We start from the raw sequence: 21,122 nt of genomic DNA, 5'->3' as shown, positions 1-21,122 counted from the left end.
TGCAGGCGAGGTGGATTGGCCACGCTAAATTGCCCCTTAATTGGAAAAAAATTATTTTAAGAAATTTATTAAAAGAAAGAATTGGTTCTGCCTGTTGTCCTGATCAAAGTCTATTCGCAGTTAAGATCACAAAAACAGATAGGTCAATATCACAAAGTTAAAAGCAAATAACTGCGGCTGCTGACTTCTGAAACTGAAACAGAAAATGCTGGACAATCTCAGCAGGACTGACGGCATCTGTGGAGAGAGAAGGGAGCTACCGTTTCGAATCCGGGTCGGTCTGTGTCGTTAACTCATTGCTGTTTGTGGGATCTGGCTGTGCTCCCTACATAATGTAACCGTGACTGCACTTTGAGAGTACTTCGTGCAAACCCCCAAGTCTTATTCACCACCCCGGCAAAAACGAAAAACTACAACTCCCAGGCTATTGCAGCATGTTTTTGTGAGTGATATTGCTCAGCACACATGCGCATGGGCGCGTCCACACTCCTCCCACACCGGGTAGAAAAGTATTTGTGGGGTGAAAGCCGACAAGGCAGAAACTGACCAGCTTGTCTCTTTCCACCGGAGCTCCGTCCAGCACCTGGAGAAGGGAGTTCAGCGAATCTGCAGGGATCTCGTCCCCCAGAGAGGTAAGACCTGCCCAGGAGAGTCCCACGCCGCTCCCCTCCCACCACAATCGGATACACATGAGTTGCAGAGAAATCTACAATCGGATACTCACAGCTGTCTGGACAAATGCTTTTTTAAGTGTGTGTGACAAAATAACAGGCGGGATCAGCCCCATCCAGACACTGGCCAAGGGGACTGACAGAGAGATTTTTAGCGTTTTACATTGCATTTTAAATGTGGAAATGTTGCTGAATTCTCGATTTTTAAAACGCCCTCTATTGATCAATGGCCATTCATGTTGCAGCGGCTGCACAGTGAGGTTACAACTTTTTAAGGAGGGGTTGGTTCCTATCAGTAATGTGAACGATAGGGAGGAATTACTTTGTTTATTTAAAGGATGGTAGAGTGTCGCACTTCAGGGTATATACACCGCGCAGACTTCTGTAAATTGGCGAGCTGAGAGATTTTGGAATCTTGAAATCTCTAAATAGTTCGATATATTCGTCAATGATCGGCTGTTACTCTGCGGTTACTTAATTCCGCCCCGTTTGCGCTGCATTAACTTTTATGTCACATTTAAGATGTATTTCCTCTTCCTGCTGCACAATGATAGCTTTGCAATGCTGGTTTGATAGAGCTGCCCTATTGTGTAATGTCTACAGCGTCTATTGCCTCTGCTAAGTACGAAGTCTTACAACACCAGGTTAAAGTCCAACAGGTTTGTTTCGATGTCACTAGCTTTCGGAGCGCTGCTCCTTCCTCAGGTGAATGACTGAGTTGCAGAGTTGCCATTCACCTGAGGAAGGAGCAGCGCTCCGAAAGCTAGTGACATCGAAACAAACCTGTTGGACTTTAACCTGGTGTTGTAAGGCTTCGTACTGTGCTCACCCCAGTCCAACGCCGGCATCTCCACATCATGGCCTCTGGCTAAGGGTTAGGAAAGGGATTAGTGTTGTCAGAATGGAACAGAATTGAAAGATACAATTTTCCACAGAATCCCTACAGTGCAGAAGGAGGCCATTCGGCCCGTCGGTCTGCGCCATCCCTCCGGAATAATAATCTTATAATAATCTTTATTATTGTCACAAGTAGGCTTACATGAACATTGCAATGAAGTTACTGTGAAAAATTCCCTAGTCGGGTACACAGAGGGAGAGTTCAGAATGTCCAATTCACCTAACAAGCACGTCTTTTCGGAACTTGTGGGAGGAAACCGGAGCCCCCGGAGGAAACCCACGCAGACACGGGGAAAACGTGCAGACTCCGCACAGACAGTGACCCAAGCTGGGAATTGAAGCTGGGATCCTGGCACTGTGAAGCAACAGTGCTAACCACTGTGCTACCGTGCACAAAGATAGGAAATACTGGACAATCTCAGCAGGTCTGACAGCATCTGTGGAGGGAGGACGGAGCTAACGTTTCGAGTCTGGGTGACTCATTGTCAAAGGTGGTTGGATGCCAGTTCGAGGTGAAAAAAAGCAAATTACTGCGGGTGCTGGAATCTGAATCCAAAAAGAAAACCCTGGAAAATCTCAGCAGGTCTGGCAGCATCTGTAGGGAGAGAAAAGAGCGAACGTTTTGAGTCCAGGTGACCCTTTGTCAAAGAGGTGGAAACCCTGCCCCCACTAGCCTTTGTCACACTAAGCCTGGCTCTAATTTATCTGTACTTGGGAATCACGTAAGACCTCAATGTGATTTGTGGACAGAATTCTGCTGTAACTTTTACGGTGTGTTAGGGATCATCTGTGGAGATGTTGTTCCTGCTTTGTCATTCACAGTCATTTTGTTATTTGCTTGTGTGATATTGGAACTGGAGTAACACATTCAGCCCCCTGAGCCCATTGAATGAGATTGTGGTCGATCCGCACCATAATTTCATGTACAGGCTTGGTTCCTTTAATCCCCATGCCTAACAAAACATTTTCAATCTCTGTTTTCAAGTCCTTCATAGAATCCATAGAATAGAAGGAAGCCATTCGGCCCATCTTGTCCGCACCAACCTCCACCGTCCATCCCGCTCTATCCCCATAAGCTACCCTGCACATCCCTGGATACTAAGGGGGCAATTTAGTATGGCCAGTCCACCTAACCTGCACATCTTTGGATTGTGGGAGGAAACCGGAGCACCCGGAGAAAACCCACGCACACACGGGGAGAAAATGCGAACTCCACACAGTCACCCGAGGGCGGAATAGAACCCAGGCCTCTGGCATTTTGAGGCAGCAATACTAACCACTGTGCCGCTTGAGTCCGTGTTCAACTGAAAATTTCACCGCTTTATGGGCAGAGTTCCAAATCTCCATTAGCCTTTTATATAAAAGTGTGCTTCCTGACATCATCCTGGAATAACTTGACTCTAATGGTTCTTGATCCAAACCCAATGGGGATTTCCGTGAGTGTCATTGTACATAGTAACATTTATCTAGTGGTTCTTATGGTATAAAACTACCCAAGGCAGTTTACAGATTGATTACATATTGAACAGAATTGTGAATTGGAGAAGACAGCGGTTTAGGGGGAATGACTGAGTGGAAGTACGAGGCAAGCAGGGCTAGGGAAGGATTTGTGGAGTTCCATGAACCACCGGTATCCCATAGGGTTCTCCAGGTGGTCCGCGGACTGGTCCATGACCGAGGTCCGTCAAGAGAACCGGCTGGAATCTTCAAACCCACCACACATGATGTCACGCAGCTAGACTGGCTTTATGTTCATATCCACTACTTAACGGAAGTGAGCAACAACGATGTTTAGAAGCAGGGTTTGTTATTGTGGATTTTATTTGATTCAATATACATGTAGGATTAGTGGGCAGCACGGTAGCACAGTGGTTAGCGCTGTTGCTTCACAGCTCCAGGGTCCCAGGTTCGATTCCCGGCTTGGGTCACTGTCTGTGCGGAGTCTGCACGGTCTCCCCGTGTCTGCATGGGTTTCCTCCGGGTGCTCCAGTTTCCTCCCACAAGTCCTGAAAGATGTGCTTCTTGGGTGAATTGGACATTCTGAATTCTCCCTCTGTGTACCCAAACAGGCGCCAGTGTGTGGCGACTAGGGACTTTTCACTGTAACATCATTGCAGTGTTAATGTAAGCCTACTTGTGACAACAAAGAATATTATTATTATAGTTTCTCCGTCTTAGTCTCTCAGAAGACGATTACTGTGAAGGTTTTGGGCACAATCTTTCGGCTGGGAATGGCAAAATGTCAACCTGTTTTAAACACCAGCTGGAGAGGTGAGCACTTTAGGCATGGACCCTCAGCTGCTGTGAATTTTCTGGGGTGCTCTTGGGTCATGGAGAGGTTAAAGTCAAAATCTGCGATGGACTTCTGACATCCCCTGCCTCACGGACTCTTGTGTTTCAATCAAGTCTGTGCCATGAGTCAAGCTGAATTAATCATCCTTAAATTACTATGCAACATGAAGCACGGTCCAGGTTGGATGATCTTCTGCAATGTTGTGGGGCTACCCAATAGGATGCAGTCTACGACTTAAGATCTTGCGGGATGAAGCAAGGCCATTGGGCCTGGGCCAGCAAGAGTTATCCAATTAGTCTCACTTCCCTTTCCTTTCCCAAAAGCCCAGTAAATCTTACCCCTTCAAACGTTGATCCAATTCCCTTCTGAAATTCCCCATTGAATCTGCTTCTACCACCCTTCCAGGCAGCATATTCTGGATCAGGACAACTCATCCGGGTTAACATTTCAGGTCGAAATGACCTTCCATCAGAATGTTCACTCTGTTTCTCTCTCCATGGATGCTGCCTGACCTGCATCTTTTTTTTTATTTCACTATTTCAGCACCTGCAGTATTTTGCTTTTCCATCTCATTTTTGCCTTTTGGTTCTTAAAAAAAACAATATTTGTTCTTCTGCGAGACGTGGGTGTCACTGGCCGGGCCATCCCGAATTGCCCTCGAACTGAATGGCATGCTGGAATTTCAGAGGGGCAGTTAAGAGCCAATCACATTGCTGTGGGTCTGGAGTCACATTCAGGCATAAGGAAGCATAGGGCATTGGTGAACCAGATGGAAGTGATTCATGGTCGCCATTGCTGCCAGGAGCTTTTCAATTCCAGATTATTAATGAATTGAAATTCCACCAGTTAGCATGGAGGGATTGAACCCATGCCACCATAGCATTAGCCTGGACCTTCTGTATTACAAGTGCAATGACATGGACCCTCTCTTTTTTACACAGAGGGTAGTGGGTGTCTGGAGCTCGCTGCCGGAGGAGGTGGTGGAAGCAGGGACGATAGTGACGTTTAAGGGGCATCTTGACAAATACATGAATAGGATGGGAATAGAGGGATACGGACCCAGGAAGTGTAGAAGATTTTAGTTTAGACGGGCAGCATGGTCGGCGCAGCCTTGGAGGGCCGAAGGGCCTGTTCCTGTGCTGTACTTTTCTTTGTTTGTTCTTTGACATTGGCCGGAATCCGGAATTCCCTGGCCGTGAGCTGGTGCCGGGATTCTCTGATCCCATCGGCAGCACGCCACTTCCCGTGCATTTCCTGGAGGCGTGGGGTGGCTTCAATGGAAATTCCCATTGTCAGCGACGGGAGCAGAGAAACCTGCCGCCAGCAAAAGGCACGCCACCTCCCGCTGCTGGGAAACACATGGCTGGGAGGCCAGAGAATCCCACCCATTATCAATACACAACCGTCTCTATCTTGGACATGACCCCTCCCCACTACCAGCAGAAACAGTTCCTTCCTATCTCGCCTGTCAAAATGCTTCGATTAAATAGAACATAGAGTGCAGAAGGAGGCCATTCGACCCATCGAGTCTGCACCGACCCACTTAAGCCCTCACTTCCACCCTATCCCCATAAATCTCCCCTTGGGACATCTCTGCTCTAAGAAGAACAATCCCAGCTTCTCCAATCTCATCGTATAACTCGAAGCCCACGATCCTTGGTATTGACGCAAGTTGGGGGCTGTGCAGTTGAAGGAAAGGGACCATTCGGAACCATCAATTAATGCTGTAATTACAGACCTCCCCGTCCATCCCAGTCTCTCCTCCGAGAGAGGAAATTGTTGCAGCATTCACAGACCCTGTCCTTGAGATTTTCTTTCTGTCTTCCAGAGCTGATATTATGGGATGACCAAAATCACATGACAAGCAGGGTAATGGCCACTTGCAGTTCCGTTTTCTTGCCCTGTCTGTGGTCTGTCATTACTTTTGTCTTCACCACATTACACATTTAAATAGCAGTTGTGAGTGCTTGCAGTTTGAATTGGACGGAGAGGGATGAGTGGGCAGAGGATTCTTAAATCGGGCATTAATACCTCAATGTGCAGGTTGGGTCATTATGGAGCATTTACAGATGTGGCTCTACAAAATCTTTGGTTATACAGAACAGTTATCTGAATGAGTTCTGCTTCTCCTTCTGATCCCAGTTCAACTCCAATGGCTCCAGCTCCTTGAAGTATAGAATTTATTAGCCGAGGCATAGAATATAAGAGCAAGGGGGTTATGATGGAGCTGTGTAGCGGTGGCGCAGTGGTTAGCAATGCTGCTTCACGGCGCCGAGGTCCCAGGTTCGATCCCGGCTCTGGGTCACTGTCCGTGTGGAGTTTGCACATTCTCCCCGTGTTTGCGTGGGTTTCACCCCCACAACCCAAAGATGTGCAGGGTAGGTGGATTGGCCACGCTAAATTGCCCCTTAATTGGAAAAAACATTGGGTACTCTAAATTTTAAATTAAAAAAATTTAGAGAGGGAGGGTAATTGCTAAAAAAAACCAAAATGATGGAGCTGGGTAAAATGCTCATTAGGCCACAGCTAGAGTAGTGTTTGCAGTTCTGGTCACCAGTATAGGAAGGATGCACTCAAGGGCACAGCAGAGATTCACCAGGATGTTGCCTGGGCTGGAGCGTTTCAGCTATGAAGAGAGGCTGGATAGGATGGGGTTGGTTTCCTTAGAACAGTGAAGGCTGAGGGGGGACCTGATCGAGATGTATAAAAGTATGAGTGACTTAGGTAGGGAGAAACGTGTTCCCTTAGCAGAGCGGTCAATAACCAGGGGGCATAGATTTGTTGAGGGTCAGGGGATTTAGAGGGGATGTGATGGAAAACCTTTTCACCCAGAGGGGGGGGGGGGGGGGGGGGGGGTCTGGAACTCGCTGCCTGAAAGGGTGGTGGAGGCAAAAACCCTCAACATTTAAGAAGCATTTAGATGTACATTTGAAACATCATCGCATACAAGGCTACGGAGAAAGTGCTGGAAAATGGGATTGGAATAGATAGGTACTTGAAGGCCAGTGCAGACATAGAACAGTACAGCACAGTACAGACCCTTTGGCCCACCATGTTGTGTCAACCATTTATCCTAATCTAAGATCAACTTAACCTACACCCCTTCAATTCATTGCTGTCCATGTGCCTGTCCAAGAGTCGCTTAAATATCCCTATGTGCTATGTGACTATTGTGTACGTTCCTCGGCTGCAGAAAAATACTTTTCACTGTACTTCAGTACATGTGACAATCAATCAATCTAATAACCTGACTCCACCACTTCTGCTGGCAGTGCATTCCACGCACCCACCACTCTCTGTGTAAAGAACCTACCTCTGACATCTCCCCTATACCTTCCTCCAATCACCTTAAAATTATGTCCCCTCGTGACAGCCCTTTCCGCCCTGGGGAAAGGTCTCTGGCTATCCACTCTATCCACGCCTCTCATCACCTTTATCACCTCTCTTCCTTCTTCGCTCCAGTGAGAAAAGCCCTAGCTCCCTCAACCTTTCCTCCTAAGACATGCCCTCCAGTCCAGGCAGCATCCTGGTAAATCTCCTCTGCACCCTCTCCAAAGCATCCACATCCTTCCTATAATGAGGCGACCAGAACTGGACACAATATTCCAAGTGTGGTCTAACCAGGGTTTTTTTAAGTTGCGGCAAATCCTCGCGGCTCTTAAACTCAATCCCTCTGTTAATGAAAGCCAACACACTATACACCTTCTTAACAACCCTCTCAACTTGAGTGGCAACTTTGAGGGATCTATGTACATGGACCCCAAGATCCCTCTGTTCCTCCACATTTCCAAGAATCCTGCCTTTAACCCTGTATTCAGCATTCAAATTCGACCTTCCAAAATGAATCACTTCACATTTATCTGGGTTGAACTCCATCTGATGGAGCGAAGGGCCTCTCTCTAGTCCAATTGCTCTGGCAGAAAACCAGTAAGTCCACGGTGAGCTGGAAGGCCTCCTTCCATGTTGTAACAATGTTCTGATTCCTATCTGTTAATGTTGTAGTTCGGGCTGTGTTGCATTGGTAACATAGTTTTGGAAATTCTTGGCATGTTCATCTGGAAGGAGGTGGAGAAATCAAACAGCTGATGGGAGCCACGAACAGAATGTTTTGAGTTTCCCAATTATATTCCCTGTGCAACTGTGCATGGGTGTTGGTGAACTGAAGGGACATGATTAAGGAATAATAGTGGGATTTCTATATGACTGTTACAGGTGGTGATTTTGCAAATCGCTTCATGTGGTTTATCTGAAGTGAATCATAGAATTTACGGTGCAGTAGGCCATTTGGCCCATCGAGTCTGCACTGGCCCTTGGAAGGAGCACCCTACTTAAGCCCATACCTCCACCTATCCCCGTAACCCAGCAACCCCACCCCACCTTTTTGGACACTAAGGGCAATTTAGCACGGCCAATCCACCTAACCGGCACATCTTTGGATTGTGGGAGGAAACCGGAGCACCTGGAGGAAACACACGGGTAGTATGTGCAGACCCCACACAGACCCAAGCCAGGAATCGAATCTGGGACCCTGGCGCTGTGAAACAACAGTGCCAACCACTGTGCTACCGTGCCGCCCCAGAGAAGGTTAACATTGGCCATGTCATTTTGGACCTGTAATGTCCTACAAACAGCAATGAGGTGAATGGATGGTTAACCTGTCTTTTATTTATTTTTTCATCTATGCACCAATCCACCTACCCTGCACATCTTTGGGTTGTGGGGGCTGAAACACACGCAGACATGGGGGAAAATGTGCAAACTCCACACGGACAGTGTCCCAGAGCCGGGATCGAACCTGGGACCTCAGCACCGTGAGGCAGCAATGCTAACCACTGCTGCCCTAACCTGTCTTTTAGTGAATGAGGGAGGGGAGGAGGCCAGAGCATCGATGCTGGAAATAGTCCTTTCATTCTCTCACTGAATAACGCTCTTATGAACTGAACTGATCGCTCCATGCATACTACACTCCGTATGCTTCACCCATGCCTACGTCTATGTATTTACATTGTGTATTTATTGTATATCCTATGTTCTTCATGTGTGGAACGATCTGCCTGATCTGTACACCGAACAATACTTTTCACCATACCTCGGTACACGTGACAATAAATCTAAACTTACTGGAGTTTATTTATTATCAGCTGTGCCTCTGTGGTTAGCATTCTTGTCGTTTGATCAGAAAGTTGCTCAAGTCGCACTCCAGAGATCAACGCTGATGTTTCCATTGCTAGCACTGAGGGAGTGCTGCTCAGTCGGAGGTGCTGTCTTTCCGATGAGATATTACACCGAGGCCCCATTAGCCCTCGTGGGAGGACGTTAAATATTCTGCAGTAATGTTTCCAAAAAGCCCAGAGTTCTGTCCGGTTTCCTGATCAATATTTGTCCCTCGACTTCCTTCAATAAAACAGGTTCCCTGGCTGTTATTTCATTGTAGGAGCTTGCAAGCGTGCACCTGAATTTCCGGCAATTACGATCACGTGTTTATTTGAAGTGCTTTGTGACACCCGGGGTCTATGTAAACATTTGTTCTTTCTTTGTGTTTATGTTGGTGCTGATACTGACCTGGGTGTATGTAGAACGCAGTAACAGATTGTTAAACTCTTGCCGTGGTAATGTTAATCTGCTGTCCAGCCAGAACAAAATACTATTTCATCCAAGTGATAATCTTCACACCCTAAACCACTGACACTCTCTTGCAGAACCAAGGGCAGGAAATGACATAACCAGTTTTTCAGACTGCCTGTTTTGTATCTTTAAGAAATCTCTGGGGAACATAGCTCCCTTCAACTACTGGGCCCTAGGCTGTGTTTAAATCTCTCCGCCTCCTTCCTTCTCTCAGAGACTCTGTGAAACTTACTTCTTTGGTCAACTGCCCCAATAGCCCCTTGTGTCATTCTTGTTAGATAACGCTCCTGTGAAGCAACTTGGGATACTTGACAATGATAGAGGAGCTTTGGGACGTCTTATGGCGCAGTGGTAGCATAGTGGTTAGCACAGTTGCTTCACAGCTCTAGGGTCCCCAGGTTCGATTCCCGGCTGGGTCGCTATCTGTGCGGAGTCTGCACGTTCTCCCCGTATCTGCGTGGGTTTCCTCCGGGTGCTCCGGTTTCCTCCCACAAGTCCAAAGATGTGCAAGTTAGGTGGATAGGCCATGCTAAATTGTCCTTTAGTGTCCAAAAAGGTTAGATGGGGGTTACTGGGTAGATACGTGGGCTTGAGTAGGGTGCTCTTTGTAAGGGCTGGTGCAGGCTCGGTGGGCCGAATGGCCTCCTGCACTGTAAATTCTATGACCTATGGCACAGTGGTAGTGTCCGTATCTTTGAGCCAGAAGTTTTAGGTTCAAGCCCTACTTCAGGACTTGATGATCATGGAAGACGCATTCATTTTTAAAAAAACCACATTTAGACTACCTAATTATTTCTTTTCCCAATTCAGGGGCAAATTAGCACGACCAACCCACTTACCCTGCACATTTTTTGGGTTGTGGGGGTGAGACCCATGCAGACATGGGGTGAATGTGCGAACTCCACACGGACAGTGACCCGGGTCCTCGGCGCCATGAGGCAGCAGTGCTAACCACTGCACCACCTTGCCACCCCTAACCTCACCAGAAAGTTGACATATTAATGCCTAATCAGGAAAATCCTGAATGGGGTTGCTAAGAAACTGAAATCAAACAATGGCCAAGCTGTTTAGAATCTTGTTTAATTTGAGCCAGGAAATATTGACGTTATCATTTCTCCCACTCACTGTGATTAGTTTTTTGTCATGTTACAGAAAGGGACCTGCATTTATATAGCATGATTTACATTGTCAGCCCTGGTTCTGTGGTTAGTCCTCACACCTCTGAGTGTGAAGGTGGTGAGTTCAAATCCTACTCAAGCCAGTGCCGTACTGAGGGAGTGCTACACTGTCAGGGGTGCTGTCTTTCCGGTGAAACATTAAACGGAGGCCGCTCTTTCGGGTTAATGATCCCATTGCACTATTTGGAAGAAGAGCATGGGGGAGTTCTCTCTGATACAGATGAACTGGTCATTATCACAGTGTTATTTGTGGGAGCTTGCTGTGCTAATATTGGTTGCTACATTTCCTACATTACAACAATGACTACACTTCAAGGGCAGGATTCTCCGGCCTCCCCAGCCGCCTGCTTCTCGGCAGCAAGAGGCGGCGCGCCGTTCGCTGCGGTGATGTTCTCTGCTCCCGCTGCTGTCAACGGGATTTCCCCATTGAAGCCACCTCACGCCGTCGGGGAGGGGTGCACTGCTGGTGAGACCAGGGAATCCCGTCACCAGCGAACCTGCCGGAGAACACCAGCCCAGGTGTTTCTTTGATTGCAAAGCTGTGGTTGTGAGAGGCGCTATGTAAAGGAAAGTCATTCTATTGTGGTTATGCGTGGAAAAGTGCACAGAAAATAATTTTACACCGCAAGAGGCAACTTGGCCCTGCTGGCTCTCTTAAAGCAGCTATCCCAAACTTAACCTTCTCCCCACAACCCTGCAAACTGGATCCTCCTCAAGTTCATGTGTAATTGCCTTTTGAAAGTTCTGATGGACTCTGAATCCACCGCCTCTTTAACATATTTCAGACTTTAACAACTCTAGCTCCTTTGTATGCAAAATAGGAGGTTTTTCTTGGCTTACTGTTACATTTATTGGGTGTGGCTGGCTGGGCCATTTCAGAAGTGTTTTAATAGTCAGCCACATTGCTGTGGGTTTGGACTCCCAGGTAGGCCTGATCTTCCTCCTGAAGGACATTAGTGAACCGGATGGGTTTTTACGATGATCGACAATGGTTTCATGGTCATCATCAGAACTTTTAACTCCAGATTTTTATTCAATTCAAATTTCCACCGTCTGCCATGGTGGGATTGGAACCGGGGTTCCCAGAGCATTACCTAGGTCTCTGGATTATCAGTCCTGGTGATAATACCACTTTGCCATCGCCTCCCCAGTAATCCTGAGGCCCAGGCTGTAGCTCTGGGAACAAGGGTTCGAATCCCACCACGGCAGGTGGTGGAAATTAAATCCAGTGAACAAAGCTGGAAATCTAAAGTTAATTTCAGAGGTGGCGTGGGGGCGCAGTGGTTAGCACTACTGCATCACAACACCGAGGACCTAGGTTCGATCCCGGGTCACTGTCCCTGTCCGTGTGGAGTTTGCGCTTTCTCCTTGTGTCTGCATGGGTCTCACCTCCACAACCCAAAGATGTGCAGGTTAGGTGCATTGGCCACGCTAAATTGCCCCTTAATTGGAATTTTAAAAAAAAAGTTAATTTCAGTCCATGATCAATTGTTGTAAAAACCCATCTGGTTTACTAATGTCCTTTAGGGAAGGAAATCTGCCATTCTTACCCGGTCTGGCCGACATGAAAATGAAAATTGCTTCTAGTCACAAGTAGGTTTCAAATGAAGTTACTGTGAAAAGCCCCTAGTCGCCACATTCCGGCGCCTGTTCAGGGAGGCTGGTCCGGGAACTGTGGCTCTGAAGCCACCGCGATCTGGTTGACTCTTAACTGCCCTCTTAATTGTTTGGTTGAAGGGCAATTAGAGATGGGCATCAAATGTTGACCTTGTCAAAATAAAGAAGAAAAAAACCCTTGCTTCGTAATATAATTGAGTTGGACTGAAGAGTGAGTTTTTCTTATCACTGTGTCCTGCTGTATAATATTGAATTGGCTATTCAGGATCTCCTGCAGTGCTTCATTGCCAATTAAACATGTTCACAATGTAGCTGCTTTTTTTCCAAGCTGACCCAGAAACCAATGTGTGCATGGCAAGATCCCATAGACAGCAAATTAGATTAATGAACAGTTAATCTGATTTTTTGGGTAAGCTAGTTGAGTAAACAGTTAATCTGATTTTTTGGGTAAGCTAGTTGAGTAAAGAATGTTGGCTAAGACACAAATTGAAAATCTTGCATTCCAAATAGTAACATCCATCCAGAACAGCAAGTGGGGCCTTGGTTTAATTTACATTAGCATGCTGAAATATTTTGGCCAATGACTATTTCTAAAGATTTTGTTTTGTCACACTTCTGGTTTGAGTAATAAGATCATTGGCACTGTCGTGATTTATTTAAATATTAATTACAGGGGGCTTCCCAGACTGTGGGTCCTGACTCCCAGCAGGATGAGAGTGAGAGTCTCCGGTCACGAGCTCTGATATCTGATGGCCGCAAGGCACCTTTTTAAATCCTTGGATTTTTTTGTTGTTGGGTGTGACCAGCTCTCTGGGACCCGATTGCTGTTTCAAATAAAGCCTGTGAACATGTAAGTGTAAGTTTTTCTTTGCGAAACCCGTCCTTTTCATCAACTCCCCCAAGAGGGTTGGATAGGGGGAGAGTAGATGGGGGAAGGTAGAGGAGATGGGGGATGGGTGAAGTGAGGGGAGAGGGAGCAAGATAGAGGAGATGGGGGAGGGGTGAAATGAGGGGTGGGGGGAGGGGTGAAGGGAGGGTAGATGGGCGGAGGTAGAGGAGATGGGGGAAGGGTGAAATGAGGGGTGGGGTGGGATGGGGAGATATAGGAGATGGGGGAGGGGTGAAATGAGGGAGGGGGGGTTGGGGGAGGGGTGAAATGGGGGAGGGGTGAAGGGAGGGGGATGGGTGGAGGTAGAGGAGATGGGGGAGGGGTGAAATGAGGGGGGAGGGGTGAAGTGAGGGGAGATGGAGCACACTCAACTCCTCTTCCCCCTGCTCAACAACCCTCATACTACCAAAATAACAACTTGGGGTCAGCTGGAGTCAAATGCATTAAAATGGGGCCACCCCAGGAAAAGCCCGGAATGCTTCTTGCAGTGACTCACCACTAAAGTCCCCATTATGCAGGATGGAATCCCCGGTTCCAACCTTGCCTTGAGTCGAATGAGCTCCGCTCAACTTGGGTCATGATCGGGTGAAATATTGCTTGGTTTGTTAGGCAAAGATAGTCAATCAGAGACTTTGCTTCTGATAACTGATGTGTGAAGCTACTGTTAAGTGCATTTGTGGGGAGATGAGCTTTGGTAGCTTGCTTGTATTCTGCATCAGGCCTGATCAATATAGTAAATACAACATAGAATTATCAGGGGCAGATCAATCCATCCATTGCCAATGTGACTGTCGCTGGCAAGAGCAGCATTTGTTGTCCATCCCATTTGGAGTACTGTCAGCAGTTTTGGGCCCCGTATTTAAGGAAGGATGTGCTGGCCTTGGGAAGGGTCCAGAGGAGGTTCACATGAATGATCCCTGGAATGACGAGCTTGTCGAATGAGGAACGATTGAGGACTCTGGGTCTGTACTCGTTGGAGTTCAGAAGGATGAGGGGGATCTTATTGAAACTTGCAGGATACTGCGAGGCCTGGATAGAGTGGACGTGGAGAGGATGTTTCCACTTGTAGGAAAAACGAGAACCAGAGGACACAATCTCAGACTAAAGGGACGAACCTTTAAAACAGAGATGAGGAGGAATTTCTTCAGCCAGAGGGAGGTGAATCTGTGGAACTCTTTGCCGCAGAAGGCTGTGGAGGCCAAATCACTGAGTGTCTTTAAGACAGAGATAGATAGGTTGTTGATTCATAAGGGGATATGGGGCAGGAGAATGGGGATGAGAAAAATACCAGCCATGAGTAAATGGCAGAGCAGACTCGATGGGCCGAGTGGCTAATTCTGCACCGATGTCTTATGGTCTCATATCTCATTGCCCCTGGGAATGAGGTGGTGAGTACCTTTGTAAAAACGTTTAAAGTACCCAATTCTTCCTTTTCCTAATTAAGAGCCAATTTAGCGTGGCCAATCCACCTACCCTGCACATCTTTGGGTTGTGGGGGTGAGACCCAGGCAGATAACGGGAGAATGTGCAAACTCCACACGGACAGAGACCCAGGGATTGAACCCGGGTCCTTGGCGTGGCGAGGCAACAGTGCTAACCACTGCACCACCATGCCTAACCAGCTGCCTCTTGAACCGCTGCAGTTCCTGTGGGCCAGGTACACCCACAGTGCGGCTTGGGAGGGAGTTCCAGGGTTTTGACCCAGCGACAGTGAAGGAATGGCGATTATTGTACCAAGTCAGGATGGTGTAGAGGTTTAGAAGTGACTCTGCTCCTGTGCGTTCTCCACAACCCTTTTCTTCTTCAGAGTCCGAGGCTTTGGGGTTAGGGAGATGCAGTCAAAGATTGACTGAGATCGGGTAGGTGTTTCAAATGTAAAGCTACTTTTCAGAGGAAGATTTTGAAATGTTCTTCCGTTTTTGCCGACTTCTTAATTTGGTCAACTGCTTAATTGCAGCATTGATTCAGGACAAAACTGTGGTGAGGGAATGTCTGTCATTTCCAATCGGAGGTATCATTACAGAACATCAGGCAGGTGGCAAATCCCATGTTAACTTCAAAGTGTGTCCTGAATAAGAGCTTGTCTCGGAGTATCTGACTTGTAATTTTAACTTTATAAAGAAAAAAAACTTTCTTCCTGTAATTGAAGAATCCTATTCTTTAATTTTGAACTAAATGAAGCTTTTTTTCAAACTAATCACTGAAGTGCTTAATTTTCTAACAGTACCTATTGCTGCAGGAAGTCTGGAGATGGAGAGAATAAAGAGCGATGTGAAGGTCTATTTATTTCAGCAGAATCATTTCTTAGAAAGCTTTCAATTAATTTTAATTAAAGTGCGAAGACCCTTTCAGAATGCAGTGGAACTATTTTTGGAAAGTTACTCTGGATTCTCTGCCGTTGGGATTCTCCGTTTCGCCGGCAGCCTGGGGATTTCCCGATGGCGTGGGGCTGCCCCACAATGGGGGAACTCCATTGGCCGGGGGTGTGCCGCACCAGAAACTGGTACGACGGGACGGAGAATCCCGCCCATTTCCCTGTCCCTCACGCACACGCCTGCCCGGTATTATCACATTGCTGTTTGTTGGGGTTTGCTGTGCACACATTGGTTGCCCCCTTTCCTATGTTACAATAGTGACAGCACTAGATATATTTCCTTGGGCCTAAGGTGCTTTGGGATGTTCTGAAATCATGAAAGGCGCTATATAAATTCAAGTCTTTCATTTGTAATTAATGCCCTGGATACAATGGAGGCAGGGATATCCTAGAATTCATTGTGATAGCGAAGGCTGTCTATTGATTGATGAGAGGAAGAACTACAAATATAGGCGGCACGGTGGCACAGTGGTTAGCGCTGCTGCCTCATGGCGACAGGGACCTGGGTTCAATTCCAGCCTTTTCTGTGTGGAGTTTGCACGTTCTCTGCATGGGATTCCTCCGGGTGCTCCGGCTTCCACCCATTGTCCAAAGATGTGCAGGTTAGGTGGATTGGCCTTGCTAAATTGCCCCTTAGAGTCCAGGGATGTACAGAGATGGGGAGGAGTGGCTGGGAGAGTCAATCTCGGTAGAATGCTCCTTTGGAGGGATGGTGTAGACTCGATGGGCTGAATGGCCTCCTCCTGCACTGTTGGGATCCTATGATTTCTATGAACTACAAATGTAGCAATGACTCACAATGCAGTCTGCGCAGGAATTTCCACTGGGACATGCACCTTCCTTCCATAGAAATCTACTCAATGACCAGCCGCAGTCCTTTGTGGGCAGTTCCTGATATTTAATTCCATGGGCCGCAATGTATACAATTTGGCTGATCTGATCTCTCCCATTTTGGGTCGCAGCTCAGTTTGTTTTCCTTTTCTTCACACCCGGCCAATCGTGAAGGATTAGTAAACCCATTTGGGCTCACTTATTTCTTTCTCGCAGGAGTTGGCTTTTTGACTGATCGACATTAAACAGGCCGAGACACTGATCGGAGCTGGGTGGCGCTCTCTTTTAGAAAGGTGACACCAAGAGACCGGTTTCCGAGCAGGCCGATCAATTGGGGAACTGGTTACCGAAGGAGGCCATTCAGCCCATCGGGTCCATGTGGTCGGCAGCTGGTATTTGCAGTTTTGATCAGACTATGGAAACCAGGTCTGCCCTTGTATCCTGGCCTTGACAATTCAACTTTCCATTTGAGAGGAACGGGTCGAAGATGGGTGTGTTCCAGAAAACGCTTCAAATGGGAAAATCCAGATTCCCCTTTCCGGATCAGGGGGAGAACATATAACCTACAGTGCAGAAGGAGGCCATTCAGCCCATCGAGTCTGCGCCAACCCACTTAAGCCCTCACTTCCACCCTATCCCCATAACCCAATAACTCCACCTAACCTTTTTGGTCACTATGGGCAATTTAGCATGGCCAATCCACCTAACCTGCACATCTTTGGACTGTAGGAGGAAACCGGAGCACCCGGAGGAAACCCACGCAGACACTGGGAGAACGTGCAGACTCCGCACAGACAGTGACCCAGCCGGGAATCGAACCTGGGACCCTGGAGCTGTGAAGCCACAGTGCTAGCCACATGTGCTACCGTGCTGCCCTGAAGGTGACAGTGGATCAGGAATAGTAGTATTCATTCATAACCACCCTACCCCCAACTGATACTTGGGGAAATACAAATTCATTGCAGAAACCCACATATGCTCTTAGAACATTCTAGATTTTCTACCACCCCACCTCTCCACCAGTGCACTCCGACGTAATTTTAAAAAAGGTGCTTCTTGATCTTCCATATTCTAAACTCCATAATCCTATCCAAAACTGTGTTTTGACTCACACACGTGATTCCATTGCCCATCGCCCTTGTGCTCACTGGACTGGGAGCCAATGTCAGCCAACGGGTGCAAGGAAGATGGGTTAACTGGGCTCGGGACAAGACAGAGTATGGGCAGCAGGGTTTTAGACCAGCTCGGTGTGCCTCGCTAGTATTTAGTTACACCATCCTTGGTCTTGAATGAAACTATGCTCTTCCGAGGCACCAAACAATGGATTTACATTGGAATATTCCCGACATCTCCAATCCCCTGGTTCTGAGATGGCAACAGGGTTTCTGTGGTGCCAAAATGATTTCGGTAACGTTTTACCCAAAGGCTCGGGTCGGAATTCTCTGGTTGTTGTGTATCAGTTTTCCCGCCGGCACCACGCTCCTGTCAGCTGGTTTCAGGGGCCGCGTGGGGTGGCTACCTTGGGAAAACCGACTGACAACTGGCGGGAGGATATAATCCCACCACCAGTGAAATGCGCGCAGCCGAGAAACAGACGGCTGGCTCACCGCTGAATCCCGCCCTCGGTTCAAAGATTATTATTGTTTCTGAAGAGGTTGAAATAGGAAGCAATGTACTGTGCTGTAATTCTGGCTACACCTTCCTGCCTCTGAGTCATTCACTAGCTTGTGATCTGTTTTAGTTTTGCATTTCAGAATTTGGCAGCTGAAGCGGAGAGGAGAGGCATGGCAGATAACCCACATAACGTCCGGTCCGGCATGACGGAACTGTTGAGTCCAGTGGCATCATAACTATTCATGTCATGCATAGGTTTCTAGCTTTAATTCATAGGAGACGGTGCCCTGACCAATGTCTAAGCCTTAACAATTAAATGCTAGGTATCTGATAATTATCAAATTGCTGTTTGTGGGACCTTGCTGTGCATGAATGGACTGTGCGCCATTCTAACAGTTCCTGCATTCCAAAAGTCCTTAATTGGTCTTTCTCTCTATCCTCAACCAACACATTCCCTTGCTCTCCCTCCCCTTCAGGACCAGGGGCTGGTTTAGCACACTGGGCTAAATCGCTGGCTTCTAAAGCAGATCAAGGCAGGCCAGCAGCACGGTTCAATTCCCGTACCAGCCTCCCCGAACAGACAACAGAATGTGGCGACTAGGGGCTTTTCACAGTAACTTCATTTCAGGAATATGTTCACAGCCTCTCCCTGGTCACGCCATACCTATCAAATTTTAACATCATGTGAGAGGGAGCCTCAGTTTTCAGCACCTGAAAGATAGTGACCCCAGCAGGCTCCTGAATACCGCACTGACAAGTATCAGCCCAGACTTTGCCCTCAAGTGGGCGTTGAACCCTAAACCTCTTCCGATTGGGAGGCAGAAGTGTCACCCACTGATCCGCAGCTGACTCTCCTGGGACCCCAGATGTTAACTCGGTGGTGTTTTTACTCATTTAAATCACTGAACAAGGATGCAGAAAACCACAACTAACGCCTTGGGCAGCAGCTGCTTAATGGTGAATGATTTCCACCTTCCGGCAAAAGCCACCCTGGGCTGTACTTCCGCTGTTGCAAAATATACCCTTCCCCACATTGAGGATGATAATGTTCAATTAAAGATCTGCATTCGTATCCCACTATTATAATGTCCTTCACCAATGTCTCAAAGTACTTCATGTGCAGTACAATACTCTGTGATCTTGTTGGCCAAATGGGTATTTGTACTTTTTAAAAAAATGTATTTTATTACAAACATGTATCAAAACAAGTTACAGCAAATAAACACTTTGGGAAACATGCTTCCCAACAATCAACTATACAGTCTGGACAGATTTTCCCTCTTTTTCACTCCTCCCCCCTCCCCCGCGACGAACCGCCCCTCAAACACGGTCACAAACATCCCCTACCTTTCCTCAAACCCCCCTGAAGAGCCCCTTACTTCATCTTCTCTAATCGCAGGAAGTCGTACAGGTCCACCAACCAAGCTGCTGCCCCCGGTGGCGATGCCGACCGCCACTCCAGCAAAATTCGCCGCCGTGCAATCAGAGAGGCAAAGGCCATGACATCGGCCTTCCTCCTCCCCATGAGCTCCGGCTTCTCTGAAACCCCAAATATCGCCACCAAAGGGTCCGGGTCCACTCCCTCCTCCACTATCCTGGTTAAGACTGTGAACACTCCCGTCCAGAATCTTCCCAATTTTTCACAACCCCAAAATATGTGCGCATGATTCGCTGACCCCCGCCCACACCTCTCACACTCATCTGCTACCCCCTGAAAGAGCCCACTCATTCTCGCCCGACTCATATGCACCCTGTGCACCATCTTAAACTGTATCAGGCTCACCCCTGCACAAGAGGAGGTCCCGTTTACCCCACGCAGTGCCTCACTCCATGCTCCTCAATTGATCTCCCCTCCCAACTCCGCTTCCCATTTCTCCTTGATCTTCACCACCCACTCGCCTCCCTGCTCCCCCAGCCACTTGTATATATCCCCAATTCTTCCCTCCCCTTCCACAACCGGAAGCAGCAGTCGCTCCAGCAGGGTGTACCCCGGCAACCTAGGGAACCCCATCCAGACCTTTCGCGCAAAGTCCCTAACCTGCAGATACCTGAACTCACTCCCCCTCGGCAGCTCTGCCCTCTCCCTTAGCTCCTCCAGACTTGTGAACCCTTCCTCCAAATACAGATTCTCACCTTGACCAGCCCCACTTCCCTCCACCTCCTGTATACACTATCCATCCACCCCCCCGGCTCAAACCCATGATTCACGCATAGCGGCCTTAGCACCTACATCCCTTCCACCCTAAAATGCCACCTCACCTGATTCCATATCTTCACTGTGGACTGCACCACTGGGCTCCCTGAATACCTACTCGGAGTGGGTATTTCTACATAATCCATCAATAGTAAATAATCAATGCCCGAGGGTAGAGGTCAATGCAGTGACATGAGATGTTTGGCTTTCTGCTCATTCATTGTAAAGCTGTCCTCAAAGAAAGCGTTGTGATGTCTCCGCTTGGATTCCTATAGATGCTGCTTCTATAATGGGGGAAGTCCTTTCAACACCTGCCTTGTATTGATCGTGTAGAGATTGAGCAGAATGGGCCCACACACATTCTCTTGAGTTCAGAAGAATGAAAGATGGTTTTATGGAACTGGGGGAAGGTCTTCGGTGGGCTCGCCGTGGCTGATGCCAGGCGGCTGCTCCCCTTGGCTGAGGAATCTGGAACTCGGTGTTGGTTTCGGAATAAGGGGTTTCCCAGCCTGGTATGGCAGCTGCTCGGCCCAGGACTGCAAGAAACTTCAGAGAGTCGTGAACACAGCCCAGCCCATCACACGAACCTGCCTCCCATCCATTGACTCCATCTACACCTCCCGCTGCCTGGGGAAAGCGGGCAGCATAATCAAAGACCCCTCCCACCCGGCTTACTCACTCTTCCAACTTCTTCCATCGGGCAGGAGATACAGAAGTCTGAGAACACGCACGAACAGACTCAAAAACAGCTTCTTCCCCGCTGTTACCAGACTCCTAAATGACCCTCTTATGGACTGACCTCATTAACACTACACCCCGTATGCTCCATCCGATGCCGGTGATATGCAGTTACATTGTGTACTTTGTGTTGCCCTATTATGTATTTTCTTTTCTTCCCTTTTCTTCCCATGTACTTAATGATCTGTTGAGCTGCTCGCA

At 47.8% G+C, this 21,122-nt stretch overlaps 1 protein-coding gene across 2 annotated transcripts in view; it reads left to right on the top strand.

Moving 5' to 3' along the window:
• Positions 1-464: 464 nt before the first annotated feature.
• LOC140392103 (calpain-5-like) overlaps positions 465-21,122 on the top strand; it is a 135,926-nt gene continuing 115,268 nt past the window's right edge. Inside the window, exon 1 of one of the 2 annotated variants that reach the window (XM_072477387.1) lies at positions 465-632. The gene's annotated coding sequence lies outside the window, so the exon portion shown is untranslated. Of the gene's footprint in view, positions 633-17,070; positions 17,257-21,122 lie in introns of those variants that run through there. The other variant, XM_072477388.1, reaches the window with a different exon arrangement.

The sequence above is a fragment of the Scyliorhinus torazame genome, chromosome 15 (assembly GCF_047496885.1).
Source record: "Scyliorhinus torazame isolate Kashiwa2021f chromosome 15, sScyTor2.1, whole genome shotgun sequence".
Classification (NCBI taxonomy): domain Eukaryota; kingdom Metazoa; phylum Chordata; class Chondrichthyes; order Carcharhiniformes; family Scyliorhinidae; genus Scyliorhinus; species Scyliorhinus torazame.
This window is presented reverse-complemented; position numbering and strand designations above follow the sequence as displayed.